The sequence below is a fragment of the Heptranchias perlo genome, chromosome 12 (genome assembly GCF_035084215.1).
Source record: "Heptranchias perlo isolate sHepPer1 chromosome 12, sHepPer1.hap1, whole genome shotgun sequence".
Taxonomy (NCBI): Eukaryota; Metazoa; Chordata; class Chondrichthyes; order Hexanchiformes; family Hexanchidae; genus Heptranchias; species Heptranchias perlo.
The window spans coordinates 4,821,080-4,838,946 of NC_090336.1; the positions used below are offsets into that span (position 1 = coordinate 4,821,080).

Genomic DNA, 17,867 nt, shown 5'->3' on the forward strand with positions numbered 1-17,867 from the left:
AGGTTTGAATCAGAGCAACGGTGGGGTTATAGGGCTCGAGGAGCTATAGGGTGGGGCCAGGCTGTGGAAGGATTTATAGTTGTGGACAAGGAGCCAGTGAAGGTCAGTGAGGATGAATGGCAGGTCAAGACATGAGCAGCAGAGTTTTGGGCAGTTTGAGGTCATGGATGGTGGAGGATGGCAGGCCAGTAAGGATGGCATTGGAGTTAGTTGAAGTGACAAAGCAAGTATAAGGGTTTCAATGGTGGAGGGGCTGAGATGGGACATAGGCAAAAAATGTTGCAGAGGTGATAGTAAGTGGATCTTGATGATGGATAGGATGTGGGTTTTAAAGCTAGCTCAGGGTCGAATGCCAAGATTGAGGACTGTTTGGTCCAGCGTGAGAGAGTGGCTGGGGCGTAGGATGGAGTCAGTAGCACGAGAGCAGAGTTTATAGTGAGTGTCAAAGACGATTGTTTTGTTCTTCCCAACATTGAGCTGGAGGAAGTTAAGCCTCATCCAGTACCTGATGTCGGGCAAGCAATTGAGGAGTTGAGGGAGGTGAAAATGATGCAGAGCTGGGTATCATCGGCAAACTCCATATCTAAAGATAATGTCGCAGGGGGGCAGCATACAAATCCTGGGGAGGAAGATGGCTGAGGTTAAGCCTTTTGGGGAACTCTAGAGGTGACAGTGTGAGGCAGGGAAGAGAAGTCTTTGTTGGAGATGTGCCGGCTGCATTCGGATGGATAGGAATGGAACCAGACAAGGGCAGTCCCACGGAGCTGGAGGACAGAGGCAAGGTGTTGGATGAACCATGTCAAATACCGCAGATGGGTCCAGAAGGAAAAGGAGAGATAATGCACTCCAATCACAGAGGATATCATTCATCACTTTGACAAGAGCCATTTCAGTGCAATGAGAGGAGCAGAAGACAGAACAAAGAGGTTTGAATAGAGTTTCAGGGGAGATGGGCACAGAGCTGGAAAGTGACAATACCGTCAAGGACTTAACAAGGAAAGGGATGTTGGAGATGGGAGAGAACGGATGAGGCACGAGTGGGGTGTTTGAGGAGGGGAGAGTTGATGGCAGTTTGGAAAGGGAGAGGGTGCCTGAGGAAAGGGGAACATTGACTATATGGCATGGGGACTAGGAAGGAGAGGGGATTGTCTCACTAGGAGGTGGGTCTCCTGGGGAATGGGTTTGGAGAAGGTGAGGGAAGATCAAGGGGAAACTGCAGTGTTAAAATGGACAGGATATTGTGGGAGATCTTAAGGGCTGGGGTCATGGGGTGGAGGAAGTGGTAGAAACAGCTGCAAGGACAGTCTCAATTTTAAATATGAAGGAATCGATGAGCTCTCTGCACTTGGGGTTAGTTGTGACGGGTAGGAGTGGGAAAGTGGGGGCGGGGGGGTGGAGTTTAAGGAGGAGGCTGGTCATTGAAAAATGGAGCCTAGCATTGTCTTTACCCTCGGAGATCCTGGAGTAGTATGTAGTTTGCGCCGAGGAGATCGAGCCATGGTGACGATGGACATGGTCAAGCCAGATGTGGCGGCTGATGACTAGGCCAGTAGTGTGCCACAAACATTCAAGTTGGTGCCTCTTGGTCTTGCAGGTGCGTGGGTGGGGGCTGCATGGTAGCAGGGATGGGAAACAGTGCTGGGAAGAGGGGTGCTGTGGAGGAGAAGGAGCAGTTAAGCAATCAAGCAGCAGCAGCAGAGATATGAAGATGGATGGAGAGCCAAAGGCATGGAGGTTAGAGAGTGAGTTTGTGAAGGAACTGCAAGAGAGTTTTCTCCAGAGACGGGTGATGAGGAAAATGGAAGTGAGGGAGGGTAGGGAAAATGAATGGAGAGACAAGACGTGGTTGACGATCAGAGTCTCGGAAACAAGAGGTCGCGAGAGAGGACAAGGTCAAGAGGAGGATCAAAGGTATGTGTGGGGATATATGAAGGGGGAGGTTGAGGGAAGACAGGAGACCATTTAAGTGAGAGGAGGGGGCTATGGGAATTAAGGTGTAGGTTGAAATCACTGAGATAGAAGTTGCTCAGCGCAGCAGCTAAGGGAAGAGAGAAGGGAAGAGAGAAGGGAAGAGATGTATGGAAGGAAGTTATTAATAGAATTGGGAGGGTGGTAAATGGTGAGGAGTTTAAATGAGAGAAATGAGAGATGGATAATGGGGATTTGTTCAAAGGAGGAGCAGGTGTGGGCAGGAGGTGACAAGGTGGGGCTTGCCTAATGGCCATACCCGCACGGGATGATTAAGGCGGAGCGAATGGTGGGAAGTATAGCCAGGCAGGAAAGCTTCTGTGAATGCAAAGAAATTGATGGATTTATCCATGATGAGATTGTGAATGACAAGGACCTTATTCACAAGTGAGTGAATGCTCAGGAGCAGAGGAGGGATGTTTGCAGATCTGCTGTGGGGTCTGGGTAGGCAGCAATTACAGAGGTGAGCATGGAGGGGAGGAGGTTGGTGGAATCTGCTCCTGAGGTACACTTCAGGCAAGCTGATTGGTAAAATCCACAAGATGCTTGTATTTGAATTGATTGCTTCACTCCTCCACGTCACAATGTCTGTACTCTGGCTATTGTATGAAAACAAGCTGATCCATTTTCTGGGAAACTGGACCCCCTCGTGGTGGGGCCACCATTGTTTGATGGCCGAGTTGGCAGGAAGACCCCTTGGCCAGGATAGGAAGGGCCTTCTGAAAAGTACAGACTACCAGGGCTTGCCTGTAGTGCTCACTGTGTCAACGGCTGCTTTGGGAACTGGCGCTCTGTTTTCGTCCTGTTCGTTTAAGCTTGTTGCAAACATGTCCCCTAACAGAATCCAGAGTGCTAATGTCAGTCGAATGTATCAATCTCCCCACCCAACCCTACTCCCCCCATCCACACAGGACGGCAAACAGCAACTGACCACTCGGCCTCGGGCTGCCCAGCACTCACAGACAGTCAGCCAGCGGACTACAGGTCTATCCAGAACAAATCCCAGCACAATGTCAATCACAGACTGTAGCAGGCGAGCTCTCAGTCTTTCGGCTTTAGTCAGCACCCCGATAAGATTCTCCACGGGCAATTGCAGCAGCTGTACAAAGTCCTCAGGACGATAAAACCCTAAACAAATCACAAAGTAATTGACAGAAATCTCCCTGTCCTTATTGCAGTCATTGCAGGTAACGAGCAAGCTCTGTAGTGGGGCATCAGAGCCCTGTGGGATAATGGAAAGTGACCCTTACTTGTTCTCCGTTAAAACAGGCAGTCAGGTTAATTAGACAGCACGGTCTGATTCTCAATCTGTTTATCTGCTCCTCGTACTAAATTCAGCCCAATTGCTAACACTTTGGCTTTGACATTTGGTAAAGTCTTGACAGTAAATAAGAATGCAAGGGGGAGGGGGAAAAATCTAGCCCTTGAATCAGTCCTGGATTGCAACGAATTCCCTTGCTTTGAAGCAGTAGGAGTGAGGAATCCCAGTCACACATCAAGTTCAGATAGCACAGAGCACTCACCTGGGAGTCAATGATGAAAAGGGATAGATTCCCGCTGCTCCCGGCTGGTTTAAATTTACTGCACCTTCTGATCCTGTTGTGATGTTTCCTAATAGAGTTAGAAGGAAAGAAGTCTGACTGCCAAGAGTTTAATTATTGGCCTGCACGCTTTCCTAATAATCATGAATAACCCAGAGTGTGGAAAGATAAGACGAGTCACAGGCGGGAAAAGGCTGTTAGGTACCGGAGGGCTGAGCTTTGAAGAAACTAACTTCTGCATCCAACTGTATTTAAACAAAACATCCCTACAGGCCTGCCTGGTAAATTCAATCTTAAACTGAAGTTCTTTTGATATGCTCAGATTGGTGTAAACATCCCCTGGTCCCCTTCGCTCCACTCATCGGTAAAGGACGGGGGCCGCATCATGACCTTATAATTGCACCACAGTGAAAAACACCAACTCATGGCCTGTGTATCTGAACTCCACATTTCAGCTCCAGACGTCAAACAAGACCATGCCCAACAACAGCAGTGTTTGGTACGGTGCAGGGCGGAGTCATTGATAAAGAAGGGGCAAAGCGGCACGCACATGAAATGTTTACATTGTACGCGGGGTGAGACTCCTGCCCAGCCAGCACTGCTCTCCCTGTTTCTCTCTTGCAGTCGCTGTTGGGCTTGTGGGAGAGACAATAGGACGGGGGCCTGCCTATCAGACTGCCTGTGGCATCCAGGACCTAGATATTCATGGTCCCCGAAAGGAACAATTAGACACATGGAGTGCAGCTCATTTATATTGTCAGGCTTCGTAGGATAATAACAGACTTCAGGACATAGACAGACTGGTGAAATGGGCAGACACGTGGCAGATGCAATTTAACGCAGAGAAGTGTGAAGTGATACATTTTGGTAGGAAGTATGAGGAGAGACTATATAAACTAAATGGTACAATTTTAAAGGGGGTGCAGGAACAGAAATCTTTGAAGGTGATAGGACAAGTTGAGAAGGCTGTTAAAAAGCATAAGGGATCCCGGGCTTTATAAATAGAGGCATAGAGTACAAAAACAAGGAAGTTATGCTAACCCTTTATAGAACACTGGTTAGGCCTCAGCTGGAGTATTGTGTTCAATTCTGGGCATCACACTTTAAGAAGGATGTCAAGGCCTTGAAGAGGGTGCAGAGGAGATTTACTAGAATGATACCAGGGATGAGGGACTTCAGTTGTGTGGAGAGACTGGAGAAGCTGGGATTATTCTCCTCAGAGCAGAGAAGGTTAAGGGGAGATTTAATGAAGGTGTACAAAATCATGAAGGGTTTTGATAGAGTAAATAAGGAGAAACTGTTTCCAGTGGCAGAAGGGCCGATAACCAGAGGACACAGATTTAAGGTAATTGGCAAAAGAGCCAGAGGCGACATGAAGAATTTTTTTTTAAAGTAGCGAGTTGTTATGATCTGGAATTCACTACCTGATTTTTAAAAGGGAATTGGATAAATATTGAAGGGGAAAAATTTGCAGGGCAATGGGGAAAGAGTAGGGAGTGGGACTAATTGAACAGCTCTTTCAAAGAGCCAGCACTGTGCTGTATCATTCTATGATTCAAGGTGATGTTACCATGAGAATATCTCCTGACCTAATAAACAGGTGCTTTCTTGATCGCACTCCCACCCTTCTGTGCAAGTCAATACACACAGTGAACTCTGTTAATGCACTCTCTGGCCCTCTCTCCTCAGTCTGTCTCTACATTGACTCCAGGTCCAGCAATAGCTCGATTTAAAAATTCTCATTCTTGTTTTCAAATCCCTCCATGATCTCGCCCCTCCCTATCTCTGTAACCTCCTCCAGACCTATAACCCTCCAAGATCTCTGGGCTCCTCCAATTCTGGCCCCTTGTGCATCCCCGATTTTCATCGCTCCGCCATTGGCGGTCGTGTCTTCAGCTGCCTAGACCCTAAGCTCTGGAATTCCCTCCTTAAACCTCTCCACATTTGAGAAGCTCCTTACAAACACTTTGACCAAGCTTTTGGTCACCTGTCCTAACATCGCCTCGGTGTCAAATTTTGTCTGATAACGTTTCTGTGAAGTGCCTCGGGATGTTTTACTGTGTTAAAGGCACTAGATAAATGCAAGTTGTTGTCTCAGCCAGAGTCTCCATCTCTCCACTCCCCTCAATGCCGGGATCGTCCACACACCCTCTCCCCTCATCTCCCAGTGCCATCTTTCTTGTTCAATGTTGGTAACACAAACAAACAGTGGTGTTCCTCTCAATCTTCCACCTACTTTTACCTCCATTTTCTTTCTCTTTCCCAAAATGCACTACTGCACAGGACTGCTTTCAGTCACAGTGACCATGAAGCTGTCGGATTGTCGTAAAAACCCAACTGGTTCATTAATGTCCTTTCGGGAAGGAAACTACCATCCTTACCCGGTCTGGTCTATATGTGACTCCATTCCCACACCAACGTGACTGACTCTTAACTGCCCTCTGAAGTGGCCTAACAAACCACTCAGTTGTATCAAATCAGGGCAACTAGGGATGGGCAATAAATGCTGGCCTTGCCGGCAACGCCCACATCCCGAGAATGAATTTTTAAAAAATCCTGAGTTGAGAAGACTCAGCCAACTAGAACAGGCAAAGAATTAAACATAAACGGAAGACTGAATCTGGAGACACGCAATAGGTCAGGCAGCACCTGGAGAGGAAACACCAGTCAGCTGATGTTTCAAGTACAAACCCTTCCTCAGAAATGATATTGCGGAATGAAACCCAACGCTTTGGGAGTCCCACTGACCTCAGGCATCCAACACCATGTAGATAAAGACGCGGTCCCCTTTCTGGAAAGATTTGACCTATCTTTGCTCCAGTTGGTTTTGTACTTGAAGAGAGGGGATGCCACCTTGATCCTGAGCCTGACCTCCCGCCCAGGTTCTGGTTGGAACACCCCAGGAAGTGCTTGTGCTATCTATACGAATGCCTCACGCTTCACAACCAATGGCAGTCACTGTTGTTATGTAGGCAAACGTGGCAGCCAGATCCCAGATCAGCACAGCAAGATCCCATAAGCAGCGAATGAAATAAACGGTCAGCCTATCTGTTTGTGGTGGTGATGGTTGAGGGGGAATGTTGGCCAGGACACCAGTACTTCCAAATAGCGCCAGGTGGCTTTTAAACATTCACCCGCAACACCGGAATAAGGCAGACAGGGTCAGATTATAGTCTCACTTCATAGACATTTCAATAGCAAGGATACACAAGCAATGGAAAGGGCAGAGTATCGACCTACTAGAATGGTACTGGGGATAATGGGTTAGACGTGAAGAGACTGGAGAGGTTGGGGCTATTTAACTGGAGTGGAGAAGGTTAAGGTGACCTGATATGAAAGGTTAAAATATGGTAACTAGTGATAGATTTCTCATTATCTCATCAACAAGTGGAAGTAGAAGGCACAGTGTAAGAATCACAAGAATAAAAGGGGAGGTTTAAGACTGGGTATAATTTACCCCAAACTGTGTTGAAGCAGAGTCAATATAAATTCATTCAACAAAGAATTAGCTATTACTTGACAATAAGGAATATTAAAGGATATGGGGAGTGAGCTGGAGCGTGGGATCATACTGGGTGGGATATTAAAGGGTACGGGGAGTGAGTTGATGCGTGGGATTATACTGGGTGGGATATTAAAGGGTACGGGGAATGAGCTGATGCTGGGATTATACTGGATGGGATATTAAAGAGTACGGGGAGCGAGCTGATGCTGGGATTATACTGGATGGGATAAGAAAGGGTACGGGGAATGAGCTGATGCGTGGGATTATACTGGGTGGGATATTAAAGGGTACGGGGAAAGAGCTGATGCGTGGGATTATAGTGGGTGGGATATTAAAGGGTACGGGGAAAGAGCTGATGCGTGGGATTATAGTGGGTGGGATATTAAAGGGTACGGGGAAAGAGCTGATGCGTGGGATTATAGTGGGTGGGATATTAAAGGGTACGGGGATTGAGCTGATGCTGGTATTACACTGGGTGGGATATTAAAGGGTACGGGGAATGAGCTGATGCTGGGATTATACTGGGTGGGTATTAAAGGGTACGGGGAATGAGCTGATGCTGGGATTATGCTGGGTGGGATATTAAAGGGTACGGGGAGTGAGCTGATGCATGGGATTATGCTGGGTGGGATATTAAAGGGTACAGGGAGTGAGCTGGAGCGTGGGATTATACTGGGTGGGATATCAAAGGGTATAGGGAGTGAGCTGGAGCATGGGATTATACTGAGTGGGATATTAAAGGGTACGGGGATTGAGCTGATGCTGGTATTACACTGGGTGGGATATTAAAGGGAACGGGGAGTGAGCTGATGCGTGGGATTATACTGGGTGGGATATTAAAGGGTACGGGGAATGAGCTGATGCTGGGATTATACTGGGTGGGATATTAAAGGGTACGGGGAAGTGAGCTGGAGCGTGGGATTATACTGGGTGGGATATTAAAGGGTACGGGGAGTGAGCTGATGCTGGGATTATACTGGGTGGGATATTAAAGGGCACAGGGAGTGAGCTGATGCTGGGATTATGCTGGGTGGGATATTAAAGGGCACAGGGAGTGAGCTGATGCGTGGGATTATGCTGGGTGGGATATTAAAGGGTACGGGGAATGAGCTGATGCTTGGATTATACTGGGTGGGATATTAAAGGGTACGGGGAGTGAGCTGATGCTGGGATTATAGTGGGTGGGATATTAAAGGGTACAGGGAGTGAACTGATGCTGGTACTATAGTGGGTGGGATATTAAAGGGCACAGGGAGTGAGCTGATGCTGGTATTATACTGGGTGGGATATTAAAGGGCACAGGGAGTGAGCTGATGCTGGGATTATACTGGGTGGGATATTAAAGGGTACAGGGAGTGAGCTGATGCTGGTACTATAGTGGGTGGGATATTAAAGGGTACAGGGAGTGAGCTGATGCTGGTATTATACTGGGTGGGATATTAAAGGGTACGGGGAGTGAGCTGATGCTGGTATTATACTGGGTGGGATATTAAAGGGTACGGGGAGTGAGTTGATGCTGGTATTACACTGGGTGGGATATTAAAGGGTATGGGGAGTGAGCTGGAGCGTGGGATCATACTGGGTGGGATATTAAAGGGTACGGGGAATGAGCTGATGCTGGTATTATACTGGGTGGGATATTAAAGGGTACGGGGAGTGAGCTGATGCGTGTGATTGTACTGGGTGGGATATTAAAGGGTACGGGGAGTGAGCTGATGCTGGGATTATAGTGGGTGGGATATTAAAGGGTACGGGGATTGAGCTGATGCTGGTATTATACTGGGTGGGATATTAAAGGGTACAGGGATTGAGCTGATGCTGGTATTACACTGGGTGGGATATTAAAGGGTACGGGGAATGAGCTGATGCTGGGATTATACTGGGTGGGATATTAAAGGGTACGGGGAGTGAGCTGATGCTGGTACTATAGTGGGTGGGATATTAAAGGGTACAGGGAGTGAGCTGATGCGTGGGATTATACTGGGTGGGATATTAAAGGGTACGGGGAGTGAGCTGATGCTGGTATTACACTGGGTGGGATATTAAAGGGTACGGGGAATGAGCTGATGCTGGGATTATACTGGGTGGGATATTAAAGGGTACGGGGAGTGAGTTGATGCGTGGGATTATAGTGGGTGGGATATTAAAGGGTACGGGGATTGAGCTGATGCTGGTATTACACTGGGTGGGATATTAAAGGGTACGGGGAATGAGCTGATGCTGGGATTATATTGGGTGGGTATTAAAGGGTACGGGGAATGAGCTGATGCTGGGATTATGCTGGGTGGGATATTAAAGGGTACGGGGAGTGAGCTGATGCGTGGGATTATGCTGGGTGGGATATTAAAGGGTACAGGGAGTGAGCTGGAGCGTGGGATTATACTGGGTGGGATATCAAAGGGTATAGGGAGTGAGCTGGAGCATGGGATTATACTGAGTGGGATATTAAAAGTTACGGGGATTGAGCTGATGCTGGTATTACACTGGGTGGGATATTAAAGGGTACGGGGAGTGAGCTGATGCGTGGGATTATACTGGGTGGGATATTAAAGGGTACGGGGAGTGAGCTGATGCTGGGATTATACTGGGTGGGATATTAAAGGGCACAGGGAGTGAGCTGATGCTGGGATTATGCTGGGTGGGATATTAAAGGGCACAGGGAGTGAGCTGATGCGTGGGATTATGCTGGGTGGGATATTAAAGGGTACAGGGAGTGAGCTGATGCTGGTATTATACTGGGTGGGATATTAAAGGGTACAGGGAGTGAGCTGATGCTGGTACTATAGTGGGTGGGATATTAAAGGGCACAGGGAGTGAGCTGATGCTGGTATTATAATGGGTGGGATATTAAAGGGCACAGGGAGTGAGCTGATGCTGGGATTATACTGGGTGGGATATTAAAGGGTACAGGGAGTGAGCTGATGCTGGTACTATAGCGGGTGGGATATTAAAGGGTACAGGGAGTGAGCTGATGCTGGTATTATACTGGGTGGGATATTAAAGGGTACGGGGAGTGAGCTGATGCTGGTATTATACTGGGTGGGATATTAAAGGGTACGGGGAGTGAGTTGATGCTGGTATTACACTGGGTGGGATATTAAAGGGTATGGGGAGTGAGCTGGAGCGTGGGATCATACTGGGTGGGATATTAAAGGGTACGGGGAATGAGCTGATGCTGGTATTATACTGGGTGGGATATTAAAGGGTACGGGGAGTGAGCTGATGCGTGTGATTGTACTGGGTGGGATATTAAAGGGTACGGGGAGTGAGCTGATGCTGGGATTATAGTGGGTGGGATATTAAAGGGTACGGGGATTGAGCTGATGCTGGTATTATACTGGGTGGGATATTAAAGGGTACAGGGATTGAGCTGATGCTGGTATTACACTGGGTGGGATATTAAAGGGTACGGGGAATGAGCTGATGCTGGGATTATACTGGGTGGGATATTAAAGGGTACGGGGAGTGAGCTGATGCTGGTACTATAGTGGGTGGGATATTAAAGGGTACAGGGAGTGAGCTGATGCGTGGGATTATACTGGGTGGGATATTAAAGGGTACGGGGAGTGAGCTGATGCTGGTATTACACTGGGTGGGATATTAAAGGGTACGGGGAATGAGCTGATGCTGGGATTATACTGGGTGGGATATTAAAGGGTACGGGGAGTGAGTTGATGCGTGGGATTATAGTGGGTGGGATATTAAAGGGTACGGGGATTGAGCTGATGCTGGTATTACACTGGGTGGGATATTAAAGGGTACGGGGAATGAGCTGATGCTGGGATTATATTGGGTGGGTATTAAAGGGTACGGGGAATGAGCTGATGCTGGGATTATGCTGGGTGGGATATTAAAGGGTACGGGGAGTGAGCTGATGCGTGGGATTATGCTGGGTGGGATATTAAAGGGTACAGGGAGTGAGCTGGAGCGTGGGATTATACTGGGTGGGATATCAAAGGGTATAGGGAGTGAGCTGGAGCATGGGATTATACTGAGTGGGATATTAAAGGGTACGGGGATTGAGCTGATGCTGGTATTACACTGGGTGGGATATTAAAGGGTACGGGGAGTGAGCTGATGCGTGGGATTATACTGGGTGGGATATTAAAGGGTACGGGGAGTGAGCTGATGCTGGGATTATACTGGGTGGGATATTAAAGGGCACAGGGAGTGAGCTGATGCTGGGATTATGCTGGGTGGGATATTAAAGGGCACAGGGAGTGAGCTGATGCGTGGGATTATGCTGGGTGGGATATTAAAGGGTACAGGGAGTGAGCTGATGCTGGTATTATACTGGGTGGGATATTAAAGGGTACAGGGAGTGAGCTGATGCTGGTACTATAGTGGGTGGGATATTAAAGGGCACAGGGAGTGAGCTGATGCTGGTATTATAATGGGTGGGATATTAAAGGGCACAGGGAGTGAGCTGATGCTGGGATTATACTGGGTGGGATATTAAAGGGTACAGGGAGTGAGCTGATGCTGGTACTATAGTGGGTGGGATATTAAAGGGTACAGGGAGTGAGCTGATGCTGGTATTATACTGGGTGGGATATTAAAGGGCACAGGGAGTGAGCTGATGCTGGTATTATACTGGGTGGGATATTAAAGGGTACAGGGAGTGAGCTGATGCTGGGATTATACTGGGTGGGATATTAAAGGGCACAGGGAGTGAGCTGATGCGTGGGATTATACTGGGTGGAATATTAAAGGGTACGGGGAATGAGCTGGAGCGTGGGATCATACTGGGTGGGATATTAAAGGGTACGGGGAATGAGCTGATGCTGGGATTATACTGGGTGGGATATTAAAGGGTACGGGGAGTGAGCTGATGCTGGTATTATACTGGGTGGGATATTAAAGGGTACGGGGAATGAGCTGGAGCGTGGGATTATACTGGGTGGGATATTAAAGGGTACGGGGAATGAGCTGATGCTGGTATTATACTGGGTGCGATATTAAAGGGTACGGGGAATGAGCTGGAGCGTGGGATTATACTGGGTGGGATATTAAAGGGTACGGGGAGTGAGCTGATGCTGGTATTATACTGGGTGGGATATTAAAGGGTACGGGGAGTGAGCTGATGCTGGTATTATACTGGGTGGGATATTAAAGGGTACGGGGAATGAGCTGGAGTGTGGGATTATACTGGGTGGGATATTAAAGGGTACAGGGAGTGAGCTGATGCTGGGTGGGATATTAAAGGGCACAGGGAGTGATCTGATGCGTGGGATTGTACTGGGTGGGATATTAAAGGGTACGGGGAATGAGCTGATGCTGGGATTATACTGGGTGGGATATTAAAGGGTACGGGGAATGAGCTGATGCTGGGATTATACTGGGTGGGATATTAAAGGGTACGGGGAATGAGCTGATGCTGGGATTATACTGTGTGGGATATTAAAGGGTACGGGGAATGAGCTGATGCTGGCATTATACTGGGTGGCCCATGTGGAGAGAAACACTGGCACAGACCTGATGCGCCAAACGGCCACTTTCTGTGCTGCAATGTTCCACAATGTGCCACACACTAAATGCTGCAGTGAGGTGTCGGACATGGAACAAAGTTAGCACAAGTCCTGGAAATGGGACTTGAACTCACAACGTGCCAACAGAGGCGGGAGTGCAGCCAACTGAGCCAAGGAGGACACACCAGTGGTTCTCCTGCCACCTTTTCAGCAGCAACACCTTGACTCGACTTTTCACACAAGCAAGACCATAAAGGTCATGTCCCTCCCCGGATAGCAAGCTCTGGGATTGATCCTCACTGATCCATTCTCAGAAGCAGCCCAGTAACTTCCTGGAGATGAAAGATGTCCAGTTACTCAGCCCCCTCCCCAGGTTTGAAAGTAGCATTCAGCTCAGGTCTATCGCCCACAGGGTCTGGGCTCAATGCACTGAGAAACCCTTTATTTGAGTCGGGATTTCATCCCATCTCCAGTGGATTTCAGTACCAGAACCACACACAACTGGGACTCCCACACTGTGTTAGATCAGCCCAAGAAACTGGTGATAGGAAGTTTGTCTTATTGTGGAGAACAAAGGGATATAGAATGTAACTTAAGTTCTCATTTAATTAAAAAAGAAACCAGAGTGTTCCAGAAACGTTTATTCAAAGAGAGGCTTTGGGAACTGGACTTTTGGTCCCAGGTCAGAGTTTCAATATTTGTTTCAACTTCAAATTCTTCCTGAAATTCAGCCAGAAGAACCGTTTACTTTGCTGTGTAAAGTGACACCATGATTGGTTCCGGTCATCTTGTGGGCCGCTTGTAAACGCAGGCTCAAAGCTGTCAAGGTTGTGTCCTTGTGCTGTTCAGCAGCCTTTTCACAGCAAGTCGTAGAAATAGTCCAGCCCCTGTCCCAGTTCCCAGATAGATATCCCGGTGCCCAACTTTTTAGCCAGTTCCAACCGTGCCTCAATAGACTGGAAAAGAAGAATGGAAGGGATGAGCAGGCCTGCTTTACACACTGCACCGTGCCCTGTGGTTTTAGGCATCAGTACACCTGACTGATTACAATGTACCACCTTCTCCTCCGACGTGAGGTCAGAATGTGGATCCAATAAACGTACAGTTCAACCACAGCAGGCTCCAGCCACCCATTCATCAGCTCTCTCCGTGCCTCAGGCACTAACTGCTCACTCAGGTCAAGCTGCGTGGTGCACAGTGCTGGTGTCCCCGAGCTCCACCTGTGCAGTACTGCCCACTTAACCCACCCATCTCACCTCCTACACCTCGAGCATCAATGTGTGAGTGACTTCAGCCAATAAAGCCACTCCTGATTAGCACTTATTACTCTAATAGAACATAAGACAGTAACACGTTTCAGCACATGAGCTGAAAACACACTGAAGCGGTCAGCCCAGGGAGACTGCAGACTTCCTTGGACCCTGTTGGGAGCTAAATGGTTTGAATTGACAGCGAGCAGTGGATTTTTAAAAAAAAAAGCTTTTTATTAAAATGTTGTCGTTTCCACTTCTGGCCACTGTTAACAAATAGTCTTTAAACTGCAGAATTGGAGGGCAAGGAGGCAGCTTGTGGGGAGAGCCGCTCGAGAATATTCTGAATGGACTGTTGACATTCAGAGGAAATGAAACCATAAACTCGCTGAGCAGACCAAGCTATGGGCTCCTGTTTGGTTCAGTTTCTCACTCTGAATTTACACAGACAGGCCAGGCAGGTCTCCACTTTGACCAGCAGTCTGTGCTGAGTTAGGCAATATCAGCCAGGGCAATGGGAGAGGCACGACAACCGGTCTCAATGGCCCTGGGTTAAGGAGGGAAAAATAAGTGCGAAATTGTAGCTGGTGATTTTTATGCAGTGTACCTCACTGAAAGAAGCAGTTCAGCGAAGGAAATCAGGAGGAAGATGTACAGTGAATACGGAACACAAAGTTCAGCCTCTGCCAGTGATGCACTCCAATAACTTGCATTCAGTATCTTTAATATAATAAAATATCCCAAGGCATTTCTCACAGGAGAGAACAGGCTGAGCGGCAGTGGAAGAATTCTGAGTGCTAACCAGGCACACGGTCAAAATGTTAGGTGTTGAGGACACTGGGAGAAGCGGCAAGACCAAAACGGATTAGCGATGGAACACCAGAGCGTAAGACATGGGCAGCTGAAAGCTCTGCCTCCAAGTGAGCCTTGTGAGGGGATTTATAGGAGATATCCCATTGCCACAGGGACCGGGGGCACTGAACTCAGGACATATCCCATTTCCACAGGGACCGGGGGCATTGAACTCAGGACATATCCCATTACCACAGGGACCGGGGGCATTGAACTCAGGACATATCCCATTACCACAGGGACCGGGGGCACTGAACTCAGGAGATATCCCATTACCACAGGGACTGGAGGCACTGAATTCAGGAGATATCCCATTACCACAGGGACTGGAGGCACTGAATTCAGGAGATATCCCATTACCACAGGGACCGGGGGCACTGAATTCAGGAGATATCCCATTACCACAGGGACTGGAGGCACTGAACTCAGGAGATATCCCATTACCACAGGGACCGGGGGCACTGAACTCAGGAGATATCCCATTACCACAGGGACCGGGGGCACTGAATTCAGGAGATATCCCATTATCACAGGGACTGGAGGCACTGAATTCAGGAGATATCCCATTACCACAGGGACTGGAGGCACTGAATTCAGGAGATATTCCATTACCACAGGGACTGGAGGCACTGAATTCAGGAGATATCCCATTACCACAGGGACCGGGGGCACTGAATTCAGGAGATATCCCATTACCACAGGGACTGGAGGCACTGAACTCAGGAGATATCCCATTACCACAGGGACCGGGGGCACTGAATTCAGGAGATATCCCATTACCACAGGGACTGGAGGCACTGAACTCAGGAGATATCCCATTACCACAGGGACCGGGGGCACTGAACTCAGGAGATATCCCATTACCACAGGGACCGGGGGCACTGAATTCAGGAGATATCCCATTATCACAGGGACTGGAGGCACTGAATTCAGGAGATATCCCATTACCACAGGGACTGGAGGCACTGAATTCAGGAGATATCCCATTACCACAGGGACTGGAGGCACTGAATTCAGGAGATATCCCATTACCACAGGGACCGGGGGCACTGAATTCAGGAGATATCCCATTACCACAGGGACTGGAGGCACTGAACTCAGGAGATATCCCATTACCACAGGGACTGGAGGCACTGAATTCAGGAGATATCCCATTACCACAGGGACCGGGGGCACTGAATTCAGGAGATATCCCATTACCACAGGGACTGGAGGCACTGAATTCAGGAGATATCCCATTACCACAGGGACTGGAGGCACTGAATTCAGGAGAGATCCCATTACCACAGGGACTGGAGGCACTGAATTCAGGAGATATCCCATGACCACAGGGACTGGAGGCACTGAATTCAGGAGATATCCCATTACCACAGGGACTGGAGGCACTGAATTCAGGAGATATCCCATTACCACAGGGACTGGAGGCACTGAATTCAGGAGATATCCCATTACCACAGGGACTGGGGGCACTGAATTCAGGAGATATCCCATTACCACAGGGACCGGGGGCACTGAACTCAGGAGATATCCCATTACCACAGGGACCGGGGGCACTGAATTCAGGAGATATCCCATTACCACAGGGACCGGAGGCACTGAATTCAGGAGATATCCCATTACCACAGGGACTGGAGGCACTGAATTCAGGAGATATCCCATTACCACAGGGACTGGAGGCACTGAATTCAGGAGATATCCCATTACCACAGGGACTGGAGGCACTGAATTCAGGAGATATCCCATTACCACAGGGACTGGAGGCACTGAATTCAGGAGATATCCCATTACCACAGGGACTGGGGGCACTGAATTCAGGAGATATCCCATTACCACAGGGACCGGGGGCACTGAATTCAGGAGATATCCCATTACCATTGGGACTGGGGACACTGAATTCAGGCGATATCTCATTACCACAGGGACTGGGGGCACTGAATTCAGGAGATATCCCATTACCACAGGGACTGGGGGCACTGAATTCAGGAGATATCCCATTACCACAGAGACCGGGAGCACTGAATTCAGGAGATATCCCATTACCACAGGGACCGGGGGCACTGAACTCAGGAGATATCCCATTACCACAGGGACCGGGGGCACTGAATTCAGGAGATATCCCATTACCACAGGGACCGGGGGCACTGAATTCAGGAGATATCCCATTACCACAGGGACCGGGGGCACTGAATTCAGGAGATATCCCATTACCACAGGGACAGGGGGCACTGAATTCAGGAGATATCCCATGACCACAGGGACCGGGGGCACTGAATTCAGGAGATATCCCATTACCACAGGGACTGGGGGCACTGAATTCAGGAGATATCCCATTACCACAGGGACTGGGGGCACTGAATTCAGGAGATATCCCATTATCACAGGGACTGGGGGCACAGGTGGCACTGAATTTTTCCAGTTCGGATTCTTCCCAATCAACACCCAGGGAATGCTGGGAAGAATGCCAAACCGCAGTCGTCCTGATGGACCGTTTACGAATACAGCCAGGTACAATAGAATTTAATAACCAACCACAGCAGGAACTGTTGAACTGTTTGTCAGACCGATGAATTTTCTTACCTTTAATGTAGGGTAAAAGACAACATGTTTCCCACCCTGGTATCTGAAAAAAGTGACATTTTTTTTCCAGGTTTAGAGCAGTTTTGAAATGATTCACAATCATCATTTACACATCCCGATACCTGGCTCACTCCCACTGACATCTCGAGACCTGGCTCACTCCCACTGACATCCCGATACCCGGCTCACTCCCACTGACATCCCGATACCTGGCTCACTCCCACTGACATCCCGATACCCGGCTCACTCCCACAGACATCTCGATACCCGGCTCACTCCCACAGACATCCCGATACCTGGCTCACTCCCACTGACATCCCGATACCTGGCTCACTCCCACTGACATCTCGAGACCCGGCTCACTCCCAGAGACATCTCGATACCTGGCTCACTCCCACAGACATCCCGATACCTGGCTCACTCCCACTGACATCCCGATACCTGGCTCACTCCCACTGACATCTCGATACCCGGCTCACTCCCACTGACATCTCGATACCCGGCTCACTCCCACTGACATCTCGATACCCGGCTCACTCCCACTGACATCTCGATACCCGGCTCACTCCCACTGACATCTCGATACCCGGCTCACTCCCACTGACATCCCGATACCTGGCTCACTCCCACTGACATCTCGATACCCGGCTCACTCCCACTGACATCCCGATACCCGGCTCACTCCCACTGACATCTCGATACCCGG

General features: G+C 48.9%; 1 long non-coding RNA gene across 1 annotated transcript; it reads right to left on the reverse strand.

The window, feature by feature from the left end:
- Positions 1 to 13,108: 13,108 nt before the first annotated feature.
- On the reverse strand, positions 13,109 to 17,208 carry LOC137327659 (uncharacterized). The gene is made up of 2 exons (XR_010964498.1): positions 17,162 to 17,208; positions 13,109 to 13,438 (listed from the first exon to the last, which is right to left on the reverse strand). It is a non-coding gene; the product is annotated as an uncharacterized lncRNA (long non-coding RNA).
- Positions 17,209 to 17,867: the final 659 nt, after the last annotated feature.